This window comes from Trichomycterus rosablanca, chromosome 9 (genome assembly GCF_030014385.1).
Source record: "Trichomycterus rosablanca isolate fTriRos1 chromosome 9, fTriRos1.hap1, whole genome shotgun sequence".
NCBI lineage: Eukaryota > Metazoa > Chordata > Actinopteri > Siluriformes > Trichomycteridae > Trichomycterus > Trichomycterus rosablanca.
Window position 1 is genome coordinate 40,596,134 of NC_085996.1, and position 12,949 is coordinate 40,609,082.

Sequence of the window (12,949 nt, forward strand, 5' to 3'; positions counted from 1 at the left end):
CCTGATCTGTTTAGGTCACGTACAGAAGCTCCTGAGAACCGAATATCCTGTAACGGAGCCCAACGTCAGAGACGAAACATCTAAACCCGGGAAATATATAAACAGTTCACGGCTTTAATGATGCTACCTGCTGCAGACTAACAATCGAGCTCATTCTACAGTACTGCTCTACATTTATAATTATATCATTCGGAAGATAAAGAAAAAGAGCTACAGTGCTACAGTGATACAAAAAGAGGAACTAACTACGACTGAACTGGGAGAAAACGGAAAAATAAAAAGCCACACACAAAGAATCGCGTACGTTTAGATAAAATGGTGAATAATTAGTGATAGATCATCGTTATTTTCTGCGTCTGAATCCAGCAGGACCTCCCGGAGCAATAGATCATCAGTGATCAGCGCTGATAATGAGACTCCCCGGAATCACTACACTGACATGGAGGCAGAGATTCAACCTGAAATAATAACCTCCTGGTTGGCTAATTCAGATGGGGGGGAAGGGGGGGGGGGGGGGGGGGGGGTTGAATCCCATTGTGGAGCACATGGATTATTTACCTGGATCATTTCACTGTAGGTTTGTAACCCACTGACCAACACAGACGTGATTATGTTGGTGTTTTTTCTTGTTTTTATCATTCACAGCAGATCTTTATCTCATGTACATGTGATCAAGTAAATAAATGATTTATTACTGAATTATAATTATATATTTTTATATATTTCCATTATCTCATCATCTCTCACAGTCTTGAACCACTTGTAGTCCCCGTCCACTGACATTTCTACTTTTCAGATAGACGAATCAAATACGTGTTTGTTCTCAAAGACCCGCCCTAGATTATAGGTAGTTCACAAGAGATCTCTTATATGCTCACAGCCTTTAGCCTTTAGCCTATTCTCTGAACTCTCAGAGAAAAACCCAAAAGTTCTTATAAAAGTGCTTAAAAACAGATAAATCTAGTCTGAATGAGTGTTGGAGTGTATGAGTGTTGGGGTGTTGGAGTGTATGAGTGTTGGGTTGTTGGAGTGTATGAGTGTTGGGGTGTTGGAGTGTATGAGTGTTGGAGTGTATGAGTGTATGAGTTTTGGAGTGTATGAGTGTTGGGGTGTATGAGTGTTGGAGTGTATGAGTGTTGGAGTGTATGAGTGTATGAGTGTTGGAGTGTATGAGTGTTGGGGTGTATGAGTGTTGGAGTGTATGAGTGTTGGAGTGTTGGAGTGTATGAGTGTTGGAGTGTATGAGTGTTGGGGTGTATGAGTGTTGGAGTGTATGGGTGTTGGAGTGTATGAGTGTATGAGTGTTGGGGTGTATGAGTGTTGGAGTGTATGAGTGTTGGAGTGTATGAGTGTTGGAGTGTATGAGTGTATGAGTGTTGGAGTGTATGAGTGTTGGGGTGTATGAGTGTTGGAGTGTATGAGTGTTGGGGTGTATGAGTGTTGGAGTGTATGAGCGTTGGGGTGTATGAGTGTTGAGTGTATGAGTGTTGGGGTGTATGAGTGTTGGAGTGTATGAGTGTTGGGGTGTATGAGTGTTGGAGTGTTGGGGTGTATGAGTGTTGGAGTGTATGAGTGTTGGAGTGTATGAGTGTTGGGGTGTATGAGTGTTGGAGTGTATGAGTGATTGGGTGTTGGAGTGTATGAGTGTTGGGGTGTATGAGTGTTGGAGTGTTGGGGTGTATGAGTGTTGGGGTGTATGAGTGTTGGAGTGTATGAGTGTTGGAGTGTATGAGTGTTGGGGTGTATGAGTGTTGGAGTGTATGAGTGCTGAGGTGTATGAGTGTTGGGGTGTATGAGTGTTGGAGTCTATGAGTGTTGGAGTGTATGAGTGTTGGAGTGTATGAGTGTTGGAGTGTATGAGTGTTGGAGTGTATGAGTGTTGGAGTGTATGAGTGTTGGGGTGTATGAGTGTTGGAGTGTATGAGTGTTGGAGTGTATGAGTGTATGAGTGTTGGAGTGTATGAGTGTTGGAGTGTATGAGTGTTGCGGTGTATGAGTGTTGGAGTGTTGGAGTGTATGAGTGTTGAAGTGTATGAGTGTTGGGGTGTATGAGTGTTGGAGTGTATGAGTGTTGGAGTGTATGAGTGTATGAGTGTTGGAGTGTATGAGTGTTGGAGTGTATGAGTGTTGGAGTGTATGAGTGTTGGGGTGTATGAGTGTTGGAGTGTATGAGTGTTGGAGTGTATGAGTGTATGAGTGTTGGAGTGTATGAGTGTTGGAGTGTATGAGTGTTGCGGTGTATGAGTGTTGGGGTGTTGGAGTGTATGAGTGTTGGAGTGTATGAGTGTATGAGTTTTGGAGTGTATGAGTGTTGGGGTGTATGAGTGTTGGAGTGTATGAGTGTTGGAGTGTATGAGTGTATGAGTGTTGGAGTGTATGAGTGTTGGGGTGTATGAGTGTTGGAGTGTATGAGTGTTGGAGTGTTGGAGTGTATGAGTGTTGGAGTGTATGAGTGTTGGGGTGTATGAGTGTTGGAGTGTATGGGTGTTGGAGTGTATAAGTGTATGAGTGTTGGGGTGTATGAGTGTTGGAGTGTATGAGTGTTGGAGTGTATGAGTGTTGGAGTGTATGAGTGTATGAGTGTTGGAGTGTATGAGTGTTGGGGTGTATGAGTGTTGGAGTGTATGAGTGTTGGGGTGTATGAGTGTTGGAGTGTATGAGTGTTGGGGTGTTGGAGTGTATGAGCGTTGGGGTGTATGAGTGTTGAGTGTATGAGTGTTGGGGTGTATGAGTGTTGGAGTGTATGAGTGTTGGGGTGTATGAGTGTTGGAGTGTTGGGGTGTATGAGTGTTGGAGTGTATGAGTGTTGGAGTGTATGAGTGTTGGGGTGTATGAGTGTTGGAGTGTATGAGTGATTGGGTGTTGGAGTGTATGAGTGTTGGGGTGTATGAGTGTTGGAGTGTTGGGGTGTATGAGTGTTGGGGTGTATGAGTGTTGGAGTGTATGAGTGTTGGAGTGTATGAGTGTTGGGGTGTATGAGTGTTGGGATGTATGAGTGTTGGAGTGTATGAGTGCTGAGGTGTATGAGTGTTGGGGTGTATGAGTGTTGGAGTCTATGAGTGTTGGAGTGTATGAGTGTTGGAGTGTATGAGTGTTGGAGTGTATGAGTGTTGGAGTGTTGGAGTGTATGAGTGTTGGAGTGTATGAGTGTTGGGGTGTATGAGTGTTGGAGTGTATGAGTGTATGAGTGTTGGAGTGTATGAGTGTTGGGGTGTATGAGTGTTGGAGTGTATGAGTGTTGCGGTGTATGAGTGTTGGAGTGTTGGAGTGTATGAGTGTTGAAGTGTATGAGTGTTGGGGTGTATGAGTGTTGGAGTGTTGGGGTGTATGAGTGTTGGGGTGTATGAGTGTTGGAGTGTATGAGTGTTGGGGTGTTGGAGTGTATGAGCGTTGGGGTGTATGAGTGTTGAGTGTATGAGTGTTGGGGTGTATGAGTGTTGGAGTGTTGGGGTGTATGAGTGTTGGAGTGTATGAGTGTTGGAGTGTATGAGTGTTGGGGTGTATGAGTGTTGGAGTGTATGAGTGATTGGGTGTTGGAGTGTATGAGTGTTGGGGTGTATGAGTGTTGGAGTGTTGGGGTGTATGAGTGTTGGAGTGTATGAGTGTTGGAGTGTATGAGTGTTGGGGTGTATGAGTGTTGGGGTGTATGAGTGTTGGAGTGTATGAGTGTTGGAGTGTATGAGTGTTGGAGTGTATGAGTGCTGGGGTGTATGAGTGTTGGGGTGTATGAGTGTTGGAGTCTATGAGTGTTGGAGTGTATGAGTGTTGGAGTGTATGAGTGTTGGAGTGTATGAGTGTTGGAGTGTTGGGGTGTATGAGTGTTGGGGTGTATGAGTGTTGGAGTGTATGAGTGTTGGAGTGTATGAGTGTTGGAGTGTATGAGTGCTGGGGTGTATGAGTGTTGGAGTGTATGAGTGTTGGAGTGTAGGAGTGTTGGGGTGTTGGAGTGTATGAGTGTTGGGGTGTTGGAGTGTATGAGTGTTGGGGTGTTGGAGTGTATGAGTGTTGGGGTGTTGGAGTGTATGAGTGTTGGGGTGTTGGAGTGTATGAGTGTTGGAGTGTATGAGTGTTGGGGTGTTGGAGTGTATGAGTGTTGGGGTGTTGGAGTGTATGAGTGTTGGAGTGTATGAGTGTTGGGGTGTTGGAGTGTATGAGTGTTGGAGTGTATGAGTGTTGGGGTGTTGGAATGTACAGTGTATCACAAAAGTGAGTACACCCCTCACATTTCTGCAAATATTTCATTATATCTTTTCATGGGACAACACTATAGACATGAAACTTGGATATAACTTAGAGTAGTCAGTGTACAGCTTGTATAGCAGTGTAGATTTACTGTCTTCTGAAAATAACTCAACACACAGCCATTAATGTCTAAATAGCTGGCAACATAAGTGAGTACACCCCACAGTGAACATGTCCAAATTGTGCCCAAATGTGTCGTTGTCCCTCCCTGGTGTCATGTGTCAAAGTCCCAGGTGTAAATGGGGAGCAGCGCTGTTAAATTTGGTGTTTTGGGTACAATTCTCTCATACTGGCCACTGGATATTCAACATGGCACCTCATGGCAAAGAACTCTCTGAGGATGTGAGAAATAGAATTGTTGCTCTCCACAAAGATGGCCTGGGCTATAAGAAGATTGCTAACACCCTGAAACTGAGCTACAGCATGGTGGCCAAGGTCATACAGCGGTTTTCCAGGACAGGTTCCACTCGGAACAGGCTTCGCCAGGGTCGACCAAAGAAGTCGAGTCCACGTGTTCGGCGTCATATCCAGAGGTTGGCTTTAAAAAATAGACACATGAGTGCTGCCAGCATCGCTGCAGAGGTTGAAGACGTGGGAGGTCAGCCTGTCAGTGCTCAGATCATACGCCGCACACTGCATCAACTTGGTCTGCATGGTCGTCATCCCAGAAGGAAGCTGACGCACAAGAAAGCCCGCAAACAGTTTGCTGAAGACAAGCAGTCCAAGAACATGGATTACTGGAATGCCCTGTGGTCTGACGAGACCAAGATAAACTTGTTTGGCTCAGATGGTGTCCAGCATGTGTGGCGGCGCCCTGGTGAGAAGTACCAAGACAACTGTATCTTGCCTACAGTCAAGCATGGTGGTGGTAGCATCATGGTCTTGGGCTGCATGAGTGTTGCTGCCACTGGGGAGCTGCAGTTCATTGAGGGAAACATGAATTCCAACATGTACTGTGACATTCTGAAACAGAGCATGATCCCCTCCCTTCGAAAACTGGGCCTCATGGCAGTTTTCCAACAGGATAACGACCCCAAACACAACCTCCAAGATGACAACTGCCTTGCTGAGGAAGCTGAAGGTAAAGGTGATGGACTAAACCCAATTGAGCACCTGTGGCGCATCCTCAAGTGGAAGGTGGAGGAGTTCAAGGTGTCTAACATCCACCAGCTCCGTGATGTCATCATGGAGGAGTGGAAGAGGATTCCAGTAGCAACCTGTGCAGCTCTGGTGAATTCCATGCCCAGGAGGGTTAAGGCAGTGCTGGATAATAATGGTGGTCACACAAAATATTGACATTTTGGGCACAATTTGGACATGTTCACTGTGGGGTGTACTCACTTATGTTGCAGCTATTTAGACATTAATGGCTGTGTGTTGAGTTATTTTCAGAAGACAGTAAATCTACACTGCTATACAAGTTGTACACTGACTACTCTAAGTTATATCCAAGTTTTATTTCTATAGTGTTGTCCCATGAAAAGATATAATAAAATATTTGCAGAAATGTGAGGGGTGTACTCACTTTTGTGATACACTGTATGAGTGTTGGAGTGTTGGAGTGTATGAGTGTTGGGGTGTTGGAGTGTATGAGTGTTGGAGTGTATGAGTGTTGGAGTGTATGAGTGTTGGGGTGTATGAGTGTATGAGTGTTGGGGTGTTGGAGTGTATGAGTGTTGGGGTGTTGGAGTGTATGAGTGTTGGGGTGTTGGAGTGTATGAGTGTTGGGGTGTTGGAGTGTATGAGTGTTGGAGTGTATGAGTGTTGGAGTGTATGAGTGTTGGGGTGTTGGCGTGTATGAGTGTTGGAGTGTATGAGTGTTGAAGTGTATGAGTGTTGGGGTGTTGGAGTGTATGAGTGTTGGAGTGTATGAGTGTATGAGTGTTGGAGTGTATGAGTGTTGGGGTGTTGGAGTGTATGAGTGTTGGAGTGTATGAGTGTTGGGGTGTTGGAGTGTATGAGTGTTGGGGAGTTGGATTGTGTGAGTGTTGGAGTGTATGAGTGTTGGGGAGTTGGAGTGTATGAGTGTTGGAGTGTATGAGTGTTGGGGTGTTGGAGTGTATGAGTGTTGGAGTGTATGAGTGTTGGGGTGTTGGAGTGTATGAGTGTTGGGGAGTTGGATTGTGTGAGTGTTGGGGTGTATGAGTGTTGGAGTGTATGAGTGTTGGAGTGTATGAGTGTTGGAGTGTTGGGGTGTATGAGTGTTGGGGTGTATGAGTGTTGGAGTGTATGAGTGTTGGAGTGTATGAGTGTTGGAGTGTATGAGTGCTGGGGTGTATGAGTGTTGGAGTGTATGAGTGTTGGAGTGTAGGAGTGTTGGGGTGTATGAGTGTATGAGTGTTGGGGTGTTGGAGTGTATGAGTGTTGGGGTGTTGGAGTGTATGAGTTTTGGGGTGTTGGAGTGTATGAGTGTTGGAGTGTATGAGTGTTGGGGTGTTGGAGTGTATGAGTGTTGGGGTGTTGGAGTGTATGAGTGTTGGAGTGTATGAGTGTTGGGGTGTTGGAGTGTATGAGTGTTTTGGTGTTGGAGTGTATGAGTGTTGGAGTGTATGAGTGTTGGGGTGTTGGAGTGTATGAGTGTTGGAGTGTATGAGTGTTGGGGTGTTGGAATGTATGAGTGTTGGAGTGTATGAGTGCTGGGGTGTATGAGTGTTGGAGTGTATGAGTGTTGGAGTGTAGGAGTGTTGGGGTGTATGAGTGTATGAGTGTTGGGGTGTTGGAGTGTATGAGTTTTGGGGTGTTGGAGTGTTTGAGTGTTGGAGTGTATGAGTGTTGGGGTGTTGGAGTGTATGAGTGTTGGGGTGTTGGAGTGTATGAGTGTTGGGGTGTTGGAGTGTATGAGTGTATGAGTGTTGGAGTGTATGAGTGTTGGGGAGTTGGAGTGTGTGAGTGTTGGAGTGTATGAGTGTTGGGGTGTTGGAGTGTATGAGTGTTGGGGTGTTGGAGTGTATGAGTGTTGGAGTGTATGAGTGTTGGGGTGTTGGAGTGTATGAGTGTATGAGTGTTGGAGTGTATGAGTGTTGGGGAGTTGGAGTGTGTGAGTGTTGGAGTGTATGAGTGTTGGGGAGTTGGAGTGTATGAGTGTTGGAGTGTATGAGTGTTGGTGTTGGAGTGTATGAGTGTTGGATGTTTTGGGATGTTTGGGGTTCTGTCCTGTCTCTCACATGCACTTCAGTTCTCGGTTCCTCAGTAACTGCAGGACTCACAGTCGCTCCGCATACTAATGACCTTCAGCTTTTCTTCACACGGTTCCTCCAGCGTCCAGCACAGTGATTAATGTTTGTCCTTCAAACACTGGAGCAGTTTAATCACACATCAGCTCTCCAGGACTCCAGGATTCTGCTTCCGCTCGGTTTACGTCCCAGACAGAACCGAGATCTGATCTGATGATTCTACCTCGTCCTTCAGCCTCTGTTTCTTTGGGTAGTCTACAAAAACCAGGGCCAGTAACCATGAACTGACCAATCTGGGGGGCCAATCTACTGGGCGGGGGGGGGGGGGGGGATTTATCCACTGATAAATCATCAGTGGAATCTGATGATTTATAATGTTTACATCAGTGTTGTAGTAGAACGTTGTAGCTTAGTGATTAAGATACTGCACTAGTAATCACAAGATCGCTGGTTCAAGCCTCACCACTGCCAGGTTGCCACTGTTGGGCCCTTGAGCAAGGCCCCTAACCCTCACTTGCTTAGACTGTATACTGTAACTGTACTGTAAGTCGCTTTGAATAAAAGTGTGAATACTGATTACAGCGTTTATGAAAACTCGCTTTTATTTTGCGATTCATGGCTCCTGGATCACAGTCGACATTCCAGTTTATCACAAACCAGTTGGATGGGGTTGAGCTCAGGGCTTGAGGTCTTTTTAGCAATGTTATGCTATGCTAAAACATAAAACCCAGCCATAATAAAGCACATCCACACAATTTCCTGACTGCTCAGGAGTCCAACAGTGTGATTCAGCATGACCGCTGATATTGTACATGATCATCCAAGGCTTGTGTAGATCTGCCTAGCTTTGGAAAGCCAATCAGGAAGCTCCAGATAAACGTGCTTTAGCTGACGTTGCTTCCAGAACTTGCTGAGCTGTTGTTGCTCCTAGACACCCCTGGTTCACAATAACACTCGAGCTGCAGGAGGGCGGAAATCTGACAAGCATGTCAACAATGCGGCCCTATATAATGCACCACATGGACAGTGACTGAACTCTTCATTCAGACTCACTGTACAGTCAGTGATTGACTACAGAAGCCGGTTTTCCTCTCAGGTTCCAGGTTTGTGCCACACCGGCTGCTTCGTTCTGTTCTGTTTATTAGAAGAATGTGATGATTAGCAGCGTTTACTATTTTTAGGTTGTTTCCCCCCGGTGAGGAGCGAGGAGTGGGCTCGGGTTCGACCGGGTGAATAATGCCACGGCGTTTATTCCTGTGCCCATGCCAGGCGCTCTGCATCTCCTAACCTGAAGCTGCTTCTCATTACGGCTGATACGTTTGGGCTCAGTGTTGCTGAAATCAAATCCTGTTAAGATCTTTACAGATGCTGTGGCTGGAGAACCCGGAGCCAAGAGTGGAGTTTGTGTAGGTAAACACGCCCAGCTGCTACAGATATACACATTTATTATATATATAGACTGTGGGGGGTTTCATTCTCTCCTAAATAATCTAGACATTTAAACAGATTACATGAAAAAAGAGATCTGGTTTCATTCAGAAATACATGTAATATAAAATAATAATAACAGTCGCTCTTGTGGGTGATTGAGGTAAAATCAGTCTGTCCACACTCCTGAACTCAGGAAAAAAAACCAAAACATTTAATGATCAGTTCTTATAAAAATACTTGAAAACTCTTATTGACAACAAGATTTAAATATTATAAACACAAAACCACACAGTGGTGAAATTAATCATAGAACATTAATAAGTGAACATTATTACTGTATGTTATAAACACACCCTAAACAAAACCCTAAAGTCTCCCCACATTATCAGAACCATAAAGACAGAATAAACTGATCTGATGGTCAGCACAACAGTTTATACAGGGTTACCAGATTTTACCAGAAACAAAACTGAACATGCCAGAGTTAATTAATTTACATTTATTTATTCATTTTAATTAACAGCTTCATCCAGGTTATGATCACCTTGAGTAAAAATAATAATAATAATAATGATATTAATATTAATAATAATAATAAGGATAATAATAATAATAATAATACTAATAATAATAATTATTATTATTATTATATTAATAATAATGCTGATAATAATAATAATAATAATAATGATAATAATAATAATAATAATAAGAATAAGAATAATATTAATAATAATAATAATAATAATTGTGATATTAATATTAACAATAATAATAATAACAATAATAATTATAATGATAATAACAATAATAATAATAATAATGATAGTAATAATGATAATAATAATAACAATAATAATAATAATGATAATAATAATAATGATGATGATGATGATGATAACAATAATAATAATAATAGTTATAATGATAATAACAATAATAATAATAATAATAATGATGATGATAATGATAATGATAATAAATAATAACAATAATAATAATAATAATAAAATAATAATTATTATTATTATGATAAATAACGATAAATGTTTGTTGCTGTATAATGAATCTGTGGTTAGGTCATTGGGCTCCTGCCAGTATTCAGAGTGGTATTGGACCCACTGTGACCATGACCATGATGAAGAACTTAGTGAAAATAAATGAATGAATGTTTTCAGATATTTTAATAATGTAATAAAACAGAATTTTCTCCTGAAATCATCGACCTGTTCTGACTGATTATTAGATTATATATTTATTATCAGACTGATATTTTATTTGATGTTTATTATTTATTTGTAACGTTTACACCAGATCGAGTTGCAGTTAGTTTTAGACGTTTGATTCTGTAACAGAAGGACAGGAGCTCGGCACATTCCTGCCGGCCTCCCATCTCCATGGTACAAACCACACATCACACCATGAGCCAAACATCTCTCACCATCATGCTAAACATTTCTGCGCTAACTTTAGATCAGGAGCGTTTCTACTGAGGACGAGAGAAGCATCGAAATCTCGTTTAAAACCTTCTTCATAACCTCTCGTACTGAGATCAAACAAATAAATAAATAATAGAGATAAAATATAGAAGCTGAAGATCTGCTTTATTATCCAGCTCTGTGATCACGCTCTCGTTCTTATTACATAATAAAAGTCCCGCCTGTGGTCGGCGCTGGACTTGCTGACCGTGTCAGACGCTCAGGGTCCTGCAGGCAGACGTTCGGTGCGTGTTTTCCCTCTCCTGAGCACGCCGGTGACGTCCGAGGTGCTGAAACGCTCGGCGTGGTCACATGTGCCGGACAGACGCTCACAGCCTGGTGGGAGAATTAAAGCGGGTGTGTAAGGTGGACGCCACGCCCCTCGCCGGGTCCCTGGAGAGAAGAGCGCTGGGGCGCTGACGTGCTGTTTAGACGATTTCAGGTTTGATTGAAGACGCTGATCCGTGTGAGAATGCGCCGGTGTGTTATCGTCTGGGTTGGTTTACTGATTGAACCGAGAGGCTGCTCATTACCTCAGACGGCGGCGTTTACCATTTCGGTCACGCACCTCGTGCCTTTCGTTTGGCGTCAGAATACCAGAATAAGCTCCAGAATACCAGAGTAACACCAGAACGTTCCAAGTGTTCCTCGAAATCTGTGTTTACGTGTCCGGGGCGAGGACTTCAAACACATCAGGGCGGAGTCCAGCCGCTAAACCTGATCACACCGCCGTGGAGAGTGCAGACGGAACGTAAATAAACGGACGTTATTTAACAGGACGTTCAGTTACCGTCCCGCACAAGAACTGAGAAAATAAACACCATGCAAACAAAATAACTCTCTTACTGTGGTGACGTACTGGGAACCAGTTCAGGGTACAAAAACAGTCCAGTGTTAATAATGAACACACTGGGCACACTGGATGCACTGAACCCTGGACACACTGAGTAGTGAACACTGAACACTGGACACACTGAACACACTGAACACTGGACACACTGAACACACTAGACACACTGGTCACTGGACACACTGAACACTGGACACACTGGACACTGAACACACTGAACGCTGGACACACTGAGTAGTGAACACTGGACACACTGAGTAGTGAACACTGAACACTGACACTGAAAACACTGGACACACTGAATACTGAACAGACTGAATACTGAACACACTGAATACTGGACACACTGAATACTGGACACACTGAATACTGAATACTGGACACACTGAATACTGAATACTGGACACACTGAACAATGTACACACTTAAGACTGGACACACTAAGTAGTGAACACTGGACACACTGAACACTAATCATACTGGACACTGAAAACACTGGATGCACTAATCATACTGGACACTTGTCACACCGGACACACTAGACACACTGGTCACTGGTCACAATGAACAATGTACACACTGGGCACACTTGACACTGAAAACACTGGACGCACTAGTCATACTGGACACTTGTCACACCGGACACACTAGACACACTGGTCACTGAACACTGGACACTGGACACACCAATCATATGGACACACTAGACACATTAACGCAGGATTGAATTGAGGTGGCAGTTCTGGCGACGGGCAGCTCCAGTATAAACACAGCTCGGCGAGTGTTAAAATATTTACCCTGCAGGTCATTAGCGCACCGTCTGCCCCTCCTGCCCTCTCAGCGCCCGCCCGCCTCAGCGCCCGGGCACGGCACTCACCTCAGAGTAATTCTGCTGTTTATTTTCAGGAGAGAAATATGTAAATGTTTAGAGGTGCAGGGCGGGTGAGAGGGTGGAGCTGCCCGACCGCCCGCCCGCCCGCCCGCCGTCTTGATGCCACGTAGGTCGTGTGAAGTGAACTCATGGTTTCCTAACACCTGGCATCCAGCGCCAGTTCATCTGAAGGATCCCAGATCAGCTCGGGCAATTAGCCCATCGCTATGAGACCAAAACACGCCTGGTTTCAACACGCGCTGAGCGTTTTCCCCCGGTAGCGACGGCTAACTGCCCGGCGTGATGCTGAACAGCCGCCGCCCGTACCGCTCAGGAATCCTTTGTGGTGGTTTTCCTCACGGCTCTGGAGCTCTTAATGAAATTCCAGGCCTGAAATTTCCTCCCATTAAAGCCAGATACACATTAGAAAATTACCCCCAGATTAAGAGGAGGATGGGGCAGGGCGGGGGGCGGTCGGGGGTCCTTGGTTATCCTCCGTTGTGGTGCCACGCCCTCATCTGACTAACACTATAAACCATCACATCTATAATTATTAGACCTGCTGGTGATTTTCATTATGTTTCATTTTTATCTTTTAACACCAGGCAGTTGTAGGTACTGGACTAGTAATCAGAAGGTCGCTGGTTCAAGCCCCATTACTGCCAGGTTGTCGCTGTAGGGCCCCTGAGCAAGACCCTTAACCTTTAATTGCTTAGACTGTATACCGTCACAGTACTGTGAGTCACATTAGATAAAAGCATCTGCTAAATGCTGTAAATGTAACACTGATTTGTCCTGGTCAGGGTCGTGGTGGTTGTGGTTTCCCTGGATTCACACTGGGTGTGAAAGTAAAGTGTGTGCCAGAGTCTGTCATAGTGGGTCACAGTGAGTTAAGGTCTGTCAT